At 48.0% G+C, this 15,525-nt stretch overlaps 1 protein-coding gene across 2 annotated transcripts in view; it reads right to left on the reverse strand.

Moving 5' to 3' along the window:
* Nck2 (NCK adaptor protein 2) overlaps positions 1-15,525 on the reverse strand; it is a 128,953-nt gene that overhangs the window by 82,323 nt on the left and 31,105 nt on the right. The window contains exon 2 of one of the 2 annotated variants that reach the window (XM_059244178.1): positions 10,358-10,411. The exons of the other annotated variant lie outside the window; for it this stretch is intronic. The gene's annotated coding sequence lies outside the window, so the exon portion shown is untranslated. The remainder of the gene's footprint in view (positions 1-10,357; positions 10,412-15,525) is intronic. 2 annotated transcript variants of the gene reach the window in all.

Consider the following 15,525-nt stretch of genomic DNA (forward strand, 5'->3'; position numbering starts at 1 on the left):
GGCTCTTCCACTTCCACTATCCAGTGGTATTTCCAGAGTCCCGAAGTTTCCTGAGCTGTGGCTAGAAAAAACCCTCGAGTACCACAGACTGTTATTGTCCAATTCTTACAAAGTTCAAATGCCAAGAGCACGGCCCAAGAGGTTTCTATCTAGGGCTGATGGAACAGGAGACTGCCATAGTGACTTTTTTAATTAAGTCCTTTGGCCACAGGCATGGCTGGCCAGCCATGGGGGGGGGGGGGCTGACTAGACACATCTTCTGACACAATTCAGAAGTCAGCATTCCAGTCAAGTGTTTCTCCTGTACATCCGCTGGAGGCAAAGACACCCGGCTGGCGGCCTTCAAGTAGGAGGCAGAGCCCTGCAACCATGAACTCCACCTCTGCCTAGTTCTCCCTGGGTGTGCTGAGAATGGAGGCCAGAGCACAGGAGTTCCAACAGCTCTCCCCGCGATGAAGACAGGGGAGGGAGCATTCGTGTGTCCCATGGACTGCTCGGGCCAGGCAGAGAGCTCAGCCTGTCATACTTCTCAGAGCACCAGGGAAATGGGGACTCTGGTTGCGACTCCTCCCGGAGGGCAGTAGGCACACACGCACACACACACACACACACACACACACACACACACAGGCACACACAGGCACTCCCCCTTTCACAGTGCCCAGGCCTAGCCACCTGCCAGCCTGTGACACTGAGTATGTGATACTCAGCGGCCCCTGCTCTGAGTCAGTCATGCAAGATGAACTAAAAATAGATGGAGAGCCATTACACAAACTGCAGGAAGTCCAGAGCAGGTCCGTCAGCGTGAGCCATCAACAAACTCTAACAACAAGGACACTTTCTTTTCCTTTAGTTCTTTCTCCCCCCCACACCCCCCTTTCTCTCTCTCTCTCTGGCTTCACTGCCTAAATTCTTTTCCTTTTATTGAAAATAGATTTTCCCCCCCTCATTTGATATATCTCGACTACAGTTTCCCCTCCCTCTACTCCTTCTGGTTCCTCCCCACCTCCCCTCCCACCTGGATCCACCCACTTTGTGTCTGTCATTAGCAAACAAGCCTCTGAAGCAGCTGTTCTCAACCTGTGGGTCACGACCCCTCAAGGGGGGGAGCAAATGATCTTTTCACAGGGGTCTCCTAAGACCATCAGAAAACATTATGATTCATAACAGTAGCAATATTACAGTTATGAAGTAGCAACGAAAATAATTTTATGGTTGGGGGTCACTACCACATGAGGAACTGTATTTAAGGGTCACAGCATTAGGAAGGATGAGAACCACTGGGTTCTCAATCTATGGGATACATAATTAAAATAAGATAGAACAAAAACTAACACATCAGAATAGAACAAAATATACCAACAAAAGAAAAAGAGCCCCCCTAAAAGGCACAAGAAACAAATATAGAGACCCACTCATTCATTCGCATACTCAATACCATAAAAACACTAAGCTAGATGCCATAATATATATGCAAAGACCCTGTAGGGTTAAAAGATAAATATATATGTATAATAAAGTTTAAAATAAGATAAAATTAAAAAAAAAACTACAATGCTACATCATGAGACAAGAGACCTTCAAACATGCCACTGAGTTCATTTTGTTTCCTATTGGCCGTCTACTGCTGGGCATGAGCCCTACCCTAAAAGAGTCGTTCGTTTCCCCAGGGAGACTCCTTGGAGAAAACTAAATTTTCTTTCAAGCGGCCATCAATTGGAGATAGTTTCCAGTTGGGGATGGGGGGTCTTCTCCTTCCAGCTCTAAGACCCCATCTGGCACAGACCCATGCAGGCCCTATGCATGCTGCCCCAGTTTCTGTGAGTTCGTATGTGCAACCATCCTGTTGATTTAGGGGGCCTTGCTGCCCTCCATCCCCTCTGGCTCTCACACTCTTTCTGCCTCCTCTTCCACAGGGTTCCCTGAGCCCTGATGGTAGAGATTTGAAGGAGACAGACATTTAGGCCTTAGGGCTGAGTGTTCCGAGGTCTCTCACTCTCAAGAACAGTTCCTTAGTGGTGTGCCGCCACACACCCACACGCTCAGGTCTAAATGGGCTTTGAGGAAGGAGAATGGTTTTCTGTATTCTGGGTTTATAAATCAACTTCTAGCCCTTCCTGCCCTGCACACAGGAAACAGCGTTCTATACAGGGGAGGCAGTCAGAATCAAGATGTTCGAAGAGAAGTGGATTCCTCTGCCTAGCAGACGATACAGGAATCCATAACTGTTACACCTTCATTCCCATCTCCCTCCTCCAAGGTGAAGGATTGGGTCCGGGTTCATTGGGAGAATTTTGTGAAGGACTGTGCCTATCCACTCGGCACTTCTGTGTCTGATGGGAGAGCAGTGCTCTGACTTCCTCATCACCTGGGGACATTTTCAGAAATGCAAATTACAAGGAACCACTCCCGAAACTAGATGGGAGTGGGTGATTAGCAGCTGGTGTCTTTAAAAGACCTTCTGCTTGGGCTGGTGAGGTGGTGCCAGGCCTGACAACCAGAGGAACTTTGAAACCTATACAGTGTAGGGAGAGAACTGACAGCTGCAAGTTATCCTCTGACTGTTATATGTGAAAGGATGATTGACGCTGGTTGGTCGGCGGAAAAGTCAAGGGCCACGGCTACCAGAGTTAGAATGGGCTTTATCAGAAAGAAGAGGGGATAGGAGGGAGAAGCCAGGCCTGGCGAGGGAGGGAAGTGGGGCAGAGGAGACAGAGAGAGGAAGCAGAAAGAGAGGGTGGGGGTCCATGTCAGGCTTTTTAAGGCGGGGACACAGTCACCCATGCCCCCTGATGATGTAAGACGTTACACCCGGAAGAGTGAGAGCAGGATCCTAACAATATGTACATTACACCATAGCACATGGACATACACACACAAATAAATAAATAATTTTTTTAAGAAAACTATAAATAAAGGAATGTTTGATCTGGAGAAAACCAACTTTGAGAATCCCTAACTACAAGGTGGGTCCTGATGGGCAGATCGAGACCAGTAACACACGCCTCTCCAGTTGCCTCTCACCACATTTTAGTGCCCGTTAGGATTTTATCTAGCAAGAGAATCACTGTATCATTAAGACTCAGGAAACACTTTCTTAACTGAAATGATCTCCCTTATCTAGGATCCAAACAAAATGTGCCTTCCTTTTTGCATGACTGTTTGTGAGACACCTGGCCTCTCGCTGCCTAGAGGGAAGGGGAGCTAGAGCTGGAGTCTTTTTTACTCAGCTCAGACAGGTAGGTAGACTGAGCTCAGTATCTGAAGCAACCTGTGTGCACTGGGGGGGGTGGGGGGGGTGGGGGGGGTGGGGGGGTAGAAGTGTGTACTAATACATTCAGTCATATATTCTAAATAACAAAAGGTCTGTCTGTATCCATTTAGAATTCTGAAACAATGGCTGTAACTGGGATAAACATACAAGCACTCGAACCAGCAAATAAGAGATTTACTTTCCTGCCTGATAATCTTGTCATAAACAACAGAATCAGTACAGATGGCTTTCAATTTAGAGCATGGAGCAATGAATTACAGTGGCCAGTGACCAAGTTACTTTGAAGAAAAGGAATGAAAACTAGAAAAAGGATGCATTTCATGAATAAATAGCATTGAAAGAAACAATAAAATAGAAAAAAAAAAAATCCAGGAGAATGTACTTTGAGGAAGACCAATAAATTCCACAGGCCAATGGCAGGACCCAGTAGCTGTAACAAACATCATGTGGGAATATCAAGAATCTCTATTGCTAACACTACTTGTCAGAAGGGGTTGGAGATGACAGATAGCAAACTCAGGAAAATCTGCCCCTGTGATGATGACCAGCACAGACAAATCCAATTCAACACTGGCTCAACTTAGTGACTTTTGACCTTAGGACGGGGTGAAAGTGTGGTAGTACTGACAGGAGGGAAGATACCCTGAAGAGAGAGACACTTGGCCATCAACTATTGAGACAATAGATTGCAGGGAATTGGAATTTCTCCAGGAGCCTCACAGTAGGGGAAGAAAGGGCTGAAGCGTATTACCAGCTAGCTAGGAGAGAGCTCCTGTCCCAGGAGGTTCTGTAAACTTTCTAAGACACACCAGGAGCCCTGGCGACGATGGTGGGCAGAACCACACTTTGACGAAGATTGCTTAGCTACACATAGCTCTGGATGTCTATTCCTATCTAAACCTGTTTGTGTCAGGCCCTGAAGATGGACTTGGAGATCGCTATATCTCTTTATGTGATTCTCTTCCTAATGTGGCCACACTGACTAACACTTCCGCTGCTTTTCACTGCTTATCTGTCCAACTGGTCTACTGAGGATGGTTGGTGTTTGACCCTAGCTCCTTAGGGCTGACAGGGTCCAGGCTGTGACCTAACAACTCTTGTAAGAAAAGCAATATGCACTGAGTAGAAACCACACTTCAAATCTGGTTCTCTCCCTAGGCTAGCAACATGCCGTAGGACCCTCTCTGAGGAGGATGGGCAGTGCCCGCAACCTGGGGGAAACCCCTGAACTAGCACACTGCTATTGCCGGCATTATTTCCGACATGAGAGTTAATAAATTCCATGAGCTGTTCAACACAACAAAACTAGTTTTCTGTCAGATGAGTCTGCTCAACTGTGTGCTGCAGCAAGAGTTGCCAGGGCATTTAAGGTAATGTAGGCTAGGATATTTGCTAAGGCAAGTCTGTTGAAGCATTTTCAACTTACACATTCTCTCAATTTCAATTTAGGATGGGGTTTACTGAGATGCAACACCATAAATCAAAGAGCACCTTATGCAATCTAGAGGAGAGAAGAAGCCCAGAGAAAAGGCTGAAGAATCATCATTTCAACTGTGATTGACAGGATGAAGCAGAAACACTCCCCTTCCATGGCCTCTGGCCTTACTTCGTACAGTGGCTTTATCCCACCAAAGAGCGTTTCATGGGGAAGTTAGTTTCGGAGCAGGGAGGGGGGGGGGGGGACGACGACCATCCTTTAAGCCGATGACAGCTAACAGCTACAGTGCCTAGTTTTCTAGCGTTTGTTTTCGATTTACATAACTGACTAAAAGAAACACATTTATGCAGAGTTGGCCTCCTTCCTCCCAACCTCCCACTCCTATCCTTCCCAGTAATTCAGATGAACAAGGGAAAGCGAGCGGACCTTTCAAAACTTTCAAAGTCCAAGTCATCATTTTTGCATCCTAGAAGAGAGGCTGGCCTCAGACAAGGGGGCATCCCAGCTATTTCATGTCACGGCCTCACAGCAGATGAAGGACAGGGAAAGAGGAGAGCAGATAAGCAGCAGAAAATCCCAGGTCCATTTGGTCCCCAAAACAGGCCCAGGAATAGCACGTCAGGGGTCTGCATGTGTGATTCTCTTAGAATGAGTTCAGCTTACAACATAAACACAAATCAAAATTACATCAAAAAACAATGGTCTTAGCCTTCCCACCCAACCCCCTCAGTAACATCAGGGAAAGGGAGCAGGGTTTTGTTCCCTGGCATGAAAAAGTCTAGCCAACAGGGACACCTTTGTGAGCGAGTTACCAGTGCCCCAGCGACTCCTAGATGGCATCGTCACCACAAAGAACCAAGAGGGGCTCAATGTCAGCTAGGTTGCTAGAAAAAGTGATGGGCTGGGGCCTTACACAACAGGTCTTCACAGCTCAGGTTTGTATAGTCTGCGAGTCCAGGGTCAGGCTGCAGGCAGCTCCTGGTGCTAGTTCTCATCCTGGCTCAGGCCTTTTTCCGTGTCCTCATGTGGTACAGAGACAAAGACCACCACTCTGCTCTGCTTTGTTTTGTTTTGATTGAGACAGGTTCTCACTGTGGAGCTCGAACTAGCCTAGAACTCAGAAATCCACTTGCCTTTGCCCCACAAGTGCCAAGACCATGGGCGTGTACCACCATGCCTGGTTAACATGACCTCTGAAAGGTTCTAACCTCAGTATCTGGGTCCCCACTCCGTATTTAACTCTAAAGGTCCCATCTCCAAATACAGTCACTCAGTTCCACCATATGCATTTTGAAGATACTAACATTTTGGTCCATTGCATTCACAGATAAAGGATTCAACCAAGGCTCTAAACGCAAGCTCAACAGAACTGGGTTCTTACACTGTGGAGGGCTAAAGTTTTTTCAGTGTGTATGACAAGGAAAAAAAAATCATCCAAATCTTTGGGAGGGAGAGCCAAGTGACTCAGGGCTGTGTGCGGAGAGCAGCAATGCACTGCCTCGTGTCCCTGTGGCACTGGTCCAGAGTAGGACCAGGGAAGGGTTCAAACACGGGATACACCTTCCCACCAGGAGGGTCTCTGGAGGACACTGAGCTACCAAGGCACCAACATTTCACGATCTTACAGGATTGTCCTGGCATCCCCACAGAGAAGAGGGACTGAGCAACAGATGGCAGAGATGTAAGGTGCGCTCAAGAACAGGCACCTCGAGCATGGAGATGCAAATGGTCAGAGGCAGCTGGGCCATGAGGTGGCGTGGGGGGGGACGGACACCTAGGAGCATGGTAGGAGGGAAGCCATGTCCACAAAAGTGAGACCAGGGACATGACAATGGTAGGGATGCTCTGTACCCACACAGGAGGGCAAAGCAAGCCACAGCCACTACAGGCAGAGATGGAATACTGGCAAGCCTCTCTGAACTGATACCTCCGAAGGACTGCCTATCAAGTTCCCACGCTCCGTGGTTGGCCTTCCTTTGTGTGCCTGAATGTGCGGACAAGGCTCTCGGCTAAGGGCTGGCTTGGTGCCTCACGTATGAGGAGGAACAGACACAGACCCAAGAGTAGACCAAGGCCAACTCCAAGGCTGAGGCAAAGGCTCCAAGAGACGCCTATCCTGCTGGCATAGCCTGTATTGGCTGCACCCGGGGCCCATGGAATGGGCCTGTGCTTAGAAGACTGCCCACATGTAGCCAGTGCTCGGGCACTGTGTGGACTCAAACAAGTGGCACCAGATTTACAGGAACTGTTTGCACATGTATGGCATTCTTTGCACTGGGTGCTAAGGCTATTCACAACGGACTGTCCTGTCTGTAACACCAATCCCAGTGCCCTAAGAGAATCAATAGAAGGCTGGCTAGAGGAATGAATGAACTAACCAGTAGAGAGAAATACAGTGGAGGGCACATGTGAAAGAAGCCAGTAAGGCCGAAGACAAATAAGAAATAGACAAACAGGCATGAGCGGACACACACACACATTTGCAGGTCTCATATATATATGCCAATAGGCAAATAAATGCAAGAGGGGTAAGGATGGCTCAGTTTAAGAATTTGTGTCTCCCCAGAGAATCCTGTGAACCAAAAATATTGCACCACTCTAGCTGTAATATTTATTTGCTTCAGCACACCAGATAAAAACAGATAAATAAAAAAAGACAGAGCACTTACTAAGAATTATGTATCAGGCACCCAGGCTCCAGCTAAAGCCCTAGAATGGCATCTGTGTGCAATTGAGCTCTCCCAGGCTTACAAAGAACAAAGGCCAACATGACCACATGTGGAGCACGACCGGACTCACAGCAGAGCAGACCCAAGCACCTGAGCAGACAGACATGGGTAACACGGATTCCGCTCACTAGAGAAGGAGCCTCCCGGCTCTGTGCATGAGGAACACCCAGCCTGTGGCCACAACTGGCTTCTGAGAACTCACAGGGAAGCTTGTAAATATGATTTTTTTTTCCCTTGGCTGTCTTCTGAATGAGGCTTTGGATGTCAGTTTCTACTCTGTCCGTCTGAATGGAAGTGACTTCATTCACATCTTTCCACATGACGAACACCAGGATTACTTTCTCCTGTGTCCACAGACTTCGCAAGGAACAAGATCTCCCAATAAGGATCTTTATGGGACCTAACTCCGCCTTTTTCTAAGTGGACTTGAAGACTACGGCCACCGCAGGAGCCAAGCCACACCACACACATACAAATGACTTCCTGCTTCAGAAGACATCCTTAGGCGCTGACAGCGTCCATATGCTCCTTGCTTCAACCATGCATCCTGGGGCCGCATTTTAAGTTGCATGGTTTTTTGTACATTATAAGAATGTTGAAATGGGAAACATCAAAAACACCAGTGACCTGCAAATACTCAGAAAAGAAAACTAATGCAGTCAAGGCTTTTGTGACTGAACACGAATTCCATCACTGTCAAACACCATGCACTGAGTTTCAGAGTATCAGCAGCATGCCACAGGTCACAGAAGGAAACTGTCCCCAAGCTAGCATAAGGCTCAGACGACAGTAACAGAGTGACCCAAGCTACTGTTCTCTGTATGCTGCAGGCAAAGGAACTCTGTTGTCCTGCAAACCTCCAATTATCTACATTTCTGTTGCAAGGCATTAATATTCAAGGGGGAGGAGCAAAAGCTCCACTTTCCGGAAGGTTCCACTGGTGAATTCCCAGGACATCATAGATGAGCTTAGCTGAAACAGGTTACCCTGCTGTCTGGCTCTCGAAACACATGAGGCCTTAATTTGTAGCCCTTTCCATGGGCGTGGAGGGAGCAACGGCTAATCTGAACACATGTATGCAGGGCTATTACCCAGCGCATTTATTAGGCTTTCTCATGCCAGCGCATTTGACAATCCTCCAAGGAGCAAGCTGAATCAAAGTCACCATTGTTCACCCGTAATGGGCTGTCCCACCAGCTACTGCACCAACTGTGGGAACCACGACACACATCAGTATAGACTTCGGTGTCCATGACTACCCCACCAGGGGATTGCCCATGGCCGAGGAGCTAACTTAGCCAAGCGCAGCCCCAGCTACTCTTGCTCTAAGTAAGTATGTTAGGGGCTGGGGAGATGATTCAGTGGATAGAAGCAATCACTGCACAAGCTTGAAGACTTGAGTTCCAATCCCTAAGACCCACATCAAAACAGGAAGAGCCACCCCTGGAGCCCCCTTCCCCCTCCCCACATACACACCAAGTATGCTCTTCATGAGCTCAACCCTTACCAGCCCCGCCCCCCACACCAAGTATGCTCTTGGTGAACTCAACCCTTATCCCCCTTCCACACACCCCAAGTATGCTCTTGGTGAACTCAACCCTTATCCCCCTCCACACACCCCAAGTATGCTCTTGGTGAACTCAACTCGTATCCCCCTTCCACACACCCCAAGTATGCTCTTCATGAACTCAACCCTTACCGCCACCCCACCCCCCACCCCCTCCCCAACACACACACCAAGTATGCTCTTGGTGAGCTCAACAACAATGGCCAGAACGTGGGCATCATTTCACACCTAGCTCTGCCTTTCCCTTTCTCACAACCGACATCGATACAGCAGTGACATCTCACACAGGGACAAACTAGCACACAAGTTCCGCCAGCTCTGCTTCCTATCCCCCGGATCTTGGCTTCTCTTCTCCCTAAGTCCGCCAACCTAACACGTGACAAACAGCATCTCAGTCGACTTTTGAAATAAAATAGCATTGGTTACTTCACCCCGTTCCCTCTGTTTCAAGTGTCGACTTCATTTATAAAACCCCTAGGAGCTAAGCCCAAGCCCCAAGAAGTGAGAAAGCAGCCGGCCTTGGCACACACAGCCTGGCACTTAACATGTTTCCTCCTCGAAGCCAATCATCCATTTTCTTAACGAGGAAACTGGGCTTGGTAGAGTGTGAAGATTTCCTCAAGTGTGAGAATTGCCCAGGAGGGCATTCTGGGTCATGAGTTCAGTCCCCGTAAAGGCCGTGTAGTTCCCTAAAACTCTAAATGGCACACTCTCAAAGCCAGCCATACCCAACCACCCAGCTAGACACAGGTATGCACTCCTGAGAACATCGCTATTTCAGTGGAGGGACACAGGTCTTACATCACATATTGCTCAGCCCAGGCAGTGTCCTGAGCTAAACACACTCTGAGAAGGGACAAATGGTGTCCACATGCTGGGAACAGGCGGGCCACATACAAACCGTAAAAGGTAAATACTTCCACCTCCTCATATCCATGAGTGACCTGACTCAAGGAACCATGTCTACTCCAAGGGTAACCAAATCCATGGACTCCAGCTCCTTATTTAAAACAGCAGTGTGTGCAGAAAGCCCACCCATGCCCTCCCACACCAACACTTCAATGATCCTTAAGTGACTTATACTTAACACAATGTAAATGCCACAGTTACTGTACTATAGAAGATGACGCCCAAAATAAACAGGCTGTCCAAGCTGAAGGCAGTTGTAATGTGTAAATATCTTCCATCTATAGAGTATATAGCCCAAGGTTTTCTTGCCTACAGCCATGAGAAGCCAGTCTTATTTCCTCCCTTCCTGAGAGCCCCACACAGGCCCCTCAGGGCACTTCTCACAATGACCCCCCAGTGGCTCTCACTTCTTCCCTCTGTCTCATAGGAAACAGACTTACCCGCAGATGACTTTGTGATCCCTCCTGTTCCAAGAGTCTTGAGCCCAGCAGCACCTATAAGGCAAGGAGTGGCAACAGTTGGGACAGGTCAACCGGTGGCCTAGCCCTAAGGGATGCTAAGTTTCCCTTGCCAGACACTTCATTGTCCAAACAGTCCCTTAATAAGAATCCTCAAAAAATGTCACCTCTTGCCTGTGAAGAGGGTGGCTCTGAAGCCTTGAGAATCACAGTGTGTCACTGGCTGACTGGCCAGCTCCCCAAAATCATTACCGCTACAGAGAATCTAGGCACAAAAAAAGCAGTGAGGTTAGCGTCCCACTGAGACCTTTATTACTAACACTGTGACCTTAGAGCCCTCTGCAGAGAAGCAGATCGACCCCGGTGTTGTTGTTACCTGCTCAGCCTCAAGAAACTGAGGGGTTGATAGACAAGTCTGGTGAAGCACCCCGTAAGCCCAGCTAGCTACCCAAGAGGCTCAGGCACGAGGACCCAGGTGCACGGGCTGACAAAGTGAGACCTTGTCTCAACATAAAAAGTAAAGAGAAGGTCAGGGATGTAGCTCAGTGGTAGAGTGCTTGCCTAGCATTATGCAAAGTCCTAGATTCAATCCCCGTATGGGGGTGGGGGGGAGATCGAGGAGGAAGGGGGTGGTGGCCAAAGGATTAGGAACAGCCACACTGCTGCTCCTCATAGGAAAGAACAGGAGCCGAGGTTCAGCTGTGAATGATCCCAGGGAAACTGCATGTGCTTCGTGCCTTAGTAGTATGCCTGGCCACCAAAGAACACTGGAGGCCTGGGGAGAAGGGTGGGGGGCAATGCACAGAGAAGCTAACGCTGTGTAAGGAGGACTCTGTGCAGATGAATATGCAAGTGTCCCTCTTCATGTCACAGCATAACAGATGGGGTCACACAAAGATGGAGAAAATGGGGGCGCATGGCCCACCCAATGCTACCTAGAGGTCAGCTACAGACCAGGAAAAGCCTTCAGGGAGAGAGGATGAGCCCAGCCAAGCCAGGAGAAAGGAAACAACAGGCAGAGGACACAGAAGCAAAAGAAACTGGGACCAGTGTGGAAACAGCCTGAGCGTCAGTCACTCAGTCTAGCGCGAGACAATCTGTCTAATGGTCTGGGCCTAGGTGACTTTTGCAATTAAAACATAACATAACCCTCACTAACTGAAAATGGAAAAACAAATAACCTCTAGACAAGCCCCAAGGTCTCCTTTAGCTCCGAAACATGCCTTAAGCACACTTGATCCAGGCCCTAGGCAGGGACGTTCTGACATCACCCAAGAAGTCTGGGAAAAGGTGTGTTTTCCCTAAGCGCCTCGGCCCATTTCAACCCATCAATTATCAAAGCACCGGGTTCGTAATTGCTCTTCTCAAAAACTCTAAGTAAGGAGTACATCTTCGGCTCTTCACAGGCACGGGCAAGCTCGTGTACTCCTATTGCTTGCTAAAGACCAAACACAGCTTATAATGTTGTGGATGTAAGTAACGGGTCTGCAGAAGTGTCTGCAACCCACGGGTCTCGAGGACGCCGTGACCAAGGCTGTGAGTGAAGGAGAGTCAGCCAACTACTCTCACGCCACATAAGCCAAACAAGACAAACCGTTTTTGCCGTGACAGTTTTATTTTCAGTAAAGGAATTTATCTACGCTGACACAGCAACAGATTCATGAGGTTGCCTTTTTTTTTTTTTTTTCCTAAGAGCTGGAGACCACTCTTTCCTCACAACGGCCAGGCACTCATCCTGAAGTGAGGATCTCCCTCAGGTTTTTACCTGCCACAGTAAAGATGAGCTATTCATTCTACAGACAGACCAACAACCTACAGGTGAGCCACAAGAAGACCATCATGGGCACAGACAGATTTGATAAATGACTCTCCATCACAGCCAAAGTACATTGGTTGGGCTACCAGTATGACACGTGTCCTTCAAAGGATGGTCACACGGAGCACAGACATGAAATGCTCCACCTACAAGCCAAAGGCCAGAGACAGCCAGCAAAGCACCAAGGGAGAGACAAACCAAGTCTCCGCTACAGGAAGCAGAGGGGCACAGACCCTGAAGGCTCCTTGATCTCCACAATGTTGACAGATGAATTTTATTCCAGAATGGACCATCCTCTAAGGCTCCCTCACTCACCCTGATGTCCATGGGTTTTTAAAATTAAAGCTGCTAAAATAGGTACCACCCCTGGACAGGTGGTCCTTTGTTGTATACAAAAGCAGGCAAGACAAGCCATGGGGGGCGGGGTGGGGGTGGGGGGCGGCGGCAATCTAAAGGCAGTATCCGGGCTGAGAGATGGCTCAGGAGTTCAAGAGTGCTTGCAGCACAATTGTGAGGAGGACCCAAGTGAGGATCCCAGCACCTGTGTAAGGACACGCCTGTGGGTGTGGTCACACGTGCACCTGGAACCCCAGCGCTGTCAGGGGCATTGACAAAGAAAATCACTAAGACCAACTGGCTATTCGCCTACCTGGAAAACTTAAACTCAAGGTTCAGGGAGATAGCCCGTCTCAAAGGAATACACACACACACACACACACACACACACACACACACACGCACACACATGCATACACACACACGTATGCACATGTCATACACAAACATGCAAATACAATTTTTAAAAAAAATTAGTAAAACCCAAATAACACCACAGATAAGGTCAGAATCAATCAGCACCAGGAACAATTAATAACATACATTATTTTATATGTACAATGGACACACAGGAATAGAGCATACAGACCAGCTTAGACGTTCCAAGCAGCACTCAGAAACTGCTAGGGGTAGGTAGGCACATTCATCACAGCCTCACTGTGACAGGAAGCACTGAGCTCTTAACCGCCTACAGCAGCCCTGCACACACCACCCCATGCTACCCCACCCTCTGACAAGGATAATCCATACTTCACCTGACCATGTAACCTCACCCTCGTCCTCAGTCAGTGGACAAACACCGAGCACGCGGCTGATGCCACTGAATCACCTTTCCATCCTGGTTTCAAAGCAGCCAAGAGTTCTTATTATCATCTGGCTGCAGTCGGCATGAATAAATCCAGGGGTTTGGGATGTGAAATGCCTAGTCCTCACACAGACGTTGGGAGGTGGCAGGATGCCTAAAAGGTAGAGTCTTTGGGAAGAATCCAAGAGACTGAAGGGTGCTGCCCTCTGAAGGAACTGCATTATTCTTGTGAAATTCGAGGTCAGTTCTGGAAGACTTAGTTGTTTTCAAAGTGAGCCTGGCTCCTCCCAAGCCTGGCTTCCCTTGTCACTGTATTACCTCTGTCACATGCCTGCAGCTGCCATGCTATCACTGGCCATGATGTCTTCCCCAGGAGCTAAGCAAATGGCTACCCAAGCTTATCTCGGACTGTCAGCCTCCCGAGACGTTAAGATTAATAAGCCCTTTGCTCTTAATAAAGTATCCGCCTTGGATATTTCATTGTGATAATGGAAAACAGACTAAGACAAGTCTTAGTCCCGTAACAGACAAGTCCCCATCCCGTAAGCCCTGAATTGTCATCAACATTTCTGGCCACGTTTCTCAGAGCAGGAACCAACTCAACTGCCAGTTCAGGTCCGTGGGAGACGCCATAAAGCTTCCTGTTTGGGACAGCCTGGACCTTCAAACATGAGAGAAAAAGGAGAGCCAGGGAAATGATCCCCAGCAACTATGAAAGAAGCTGCCGAGGTAGGTAAGCCAGGACATCTCAGCCTAGAAGACAGACCACAGCACTCAGGTAACAAACGTCACCGCCCTTTTCTCCCACATCCACAAACTATTACCACTTTAAAGAAACCCCGAAGTTGAGCCTGCCATCTTGGGAGAGCTGGTCCTAGGGCAGCTAGGGCACAAGCCCATTTTGCTTAGCCAGCAGCTTGGCTGGAGAGCAAGGGAGAACTTGGGAAGATGTGGAAACCACACTTCAGCGCTGTTACTTTCCAGAACTCTCTAACTTGCTTGCAAGTCCCCACAAGGTAATTGCCACCATCTTGCCCAAAACTCTGCCAGTGACAGCAGCACTTTCCACCTGAGCCACTGATGAAGAGGGGCACTCCACGGCCTTCACCATCCGTCAGGGTTGCCAGCAGTCAGGGCTGCCAGCAGTCAGGGTACCTGGCAAACTACAGCAGTTGTTTCTCAGTTCTGAGGCTGAAAGCACAGGACAATTTTGTGTCTGGTGGTTACCTCCTATTTCACAGACCAGCCACCTTCTCTGTGCCCCGTAACACAACAGGCAAAGAGATCAGAGAGCGAATCCATTCACTGGGGCTCCACACTCAAGATGTACACATCTCCCGCAGGCTCCCCTCCTAACACCATCACCCTGCAACTAGACTCCCAATACCTGGACTTGCGAGGGAAGAGACCCTCAGGCCACACAGTGACCACACGCTGCCTGGAAACCGTTTTTCTCCATGGTTCCAGGGCACAGAAACTGTGGAAATCACGTTATTCAACACCCATTTCAACAGGACAGAAGATATGAAGGATGAGGATAAACATCAGAACTTAAGTCCAAACTCCAAATAATAAAAACTCCAAATTAAAGCAGCCAGGCGGTGGCGCACGCCTTTAATCCCAGCACTGGGAGGCAGAGCCAGGCGGATCTCTGAGTTTGAGGCCAGCCTGGTCTCCAAAGCAAGATCCAGGACAGGCACCAAAAAAAAAAAAAAAAAAAAAAGAAAACCACATAAAACAAAAAACAAAAAACAAAAAAAAAAAAAACACAGCATGTGCATGTATGAAACTGTCACAATAAAACCCATTGTCCGTATAGTTAACATGTACTAATGGGGTGGGGAGGGGAGGGGAGGGGTGGTGTATTTCCTTTGGGTCAATTAACATGTACAAAAGTCATGAGAAAATGAGCATATGGAAATATCTAAATATTTATAACTCTTAGGACCCAAGTAACTGTAGAGTCTAAAAAGCAAAGAAAACATTGAAATTTTCACTTTAAAGGTTATTCAAATAGTCTATAATAATTACTATCCTACATTTATCTTGCAACCAGAAACTTGAAGTATGCTTTGTTCCCAACACATACAAAACATGCTTAGTTAAAATAAACACCATATATAAAGGCAAAGGGTGAGCTAAACAGATGAGAAGCAGAGTCATTTATGAATAGAAATGAATTCAAGAACTGAA

Source organism: Peromyscus eremicus, chromosome 16_21, assembly GCF_949786415.1.
Source record: "Peromyscus eremicus chromosome 16_21, PerEre_H2_v1, whole genome shotgun sequence".
Taxonomy (NCBI): Eukaryota; Metazoa; Chordata; class Mammalia; order Rodentia; family Cricetidae; genus Peromyscus; species Peromyscus eremicus.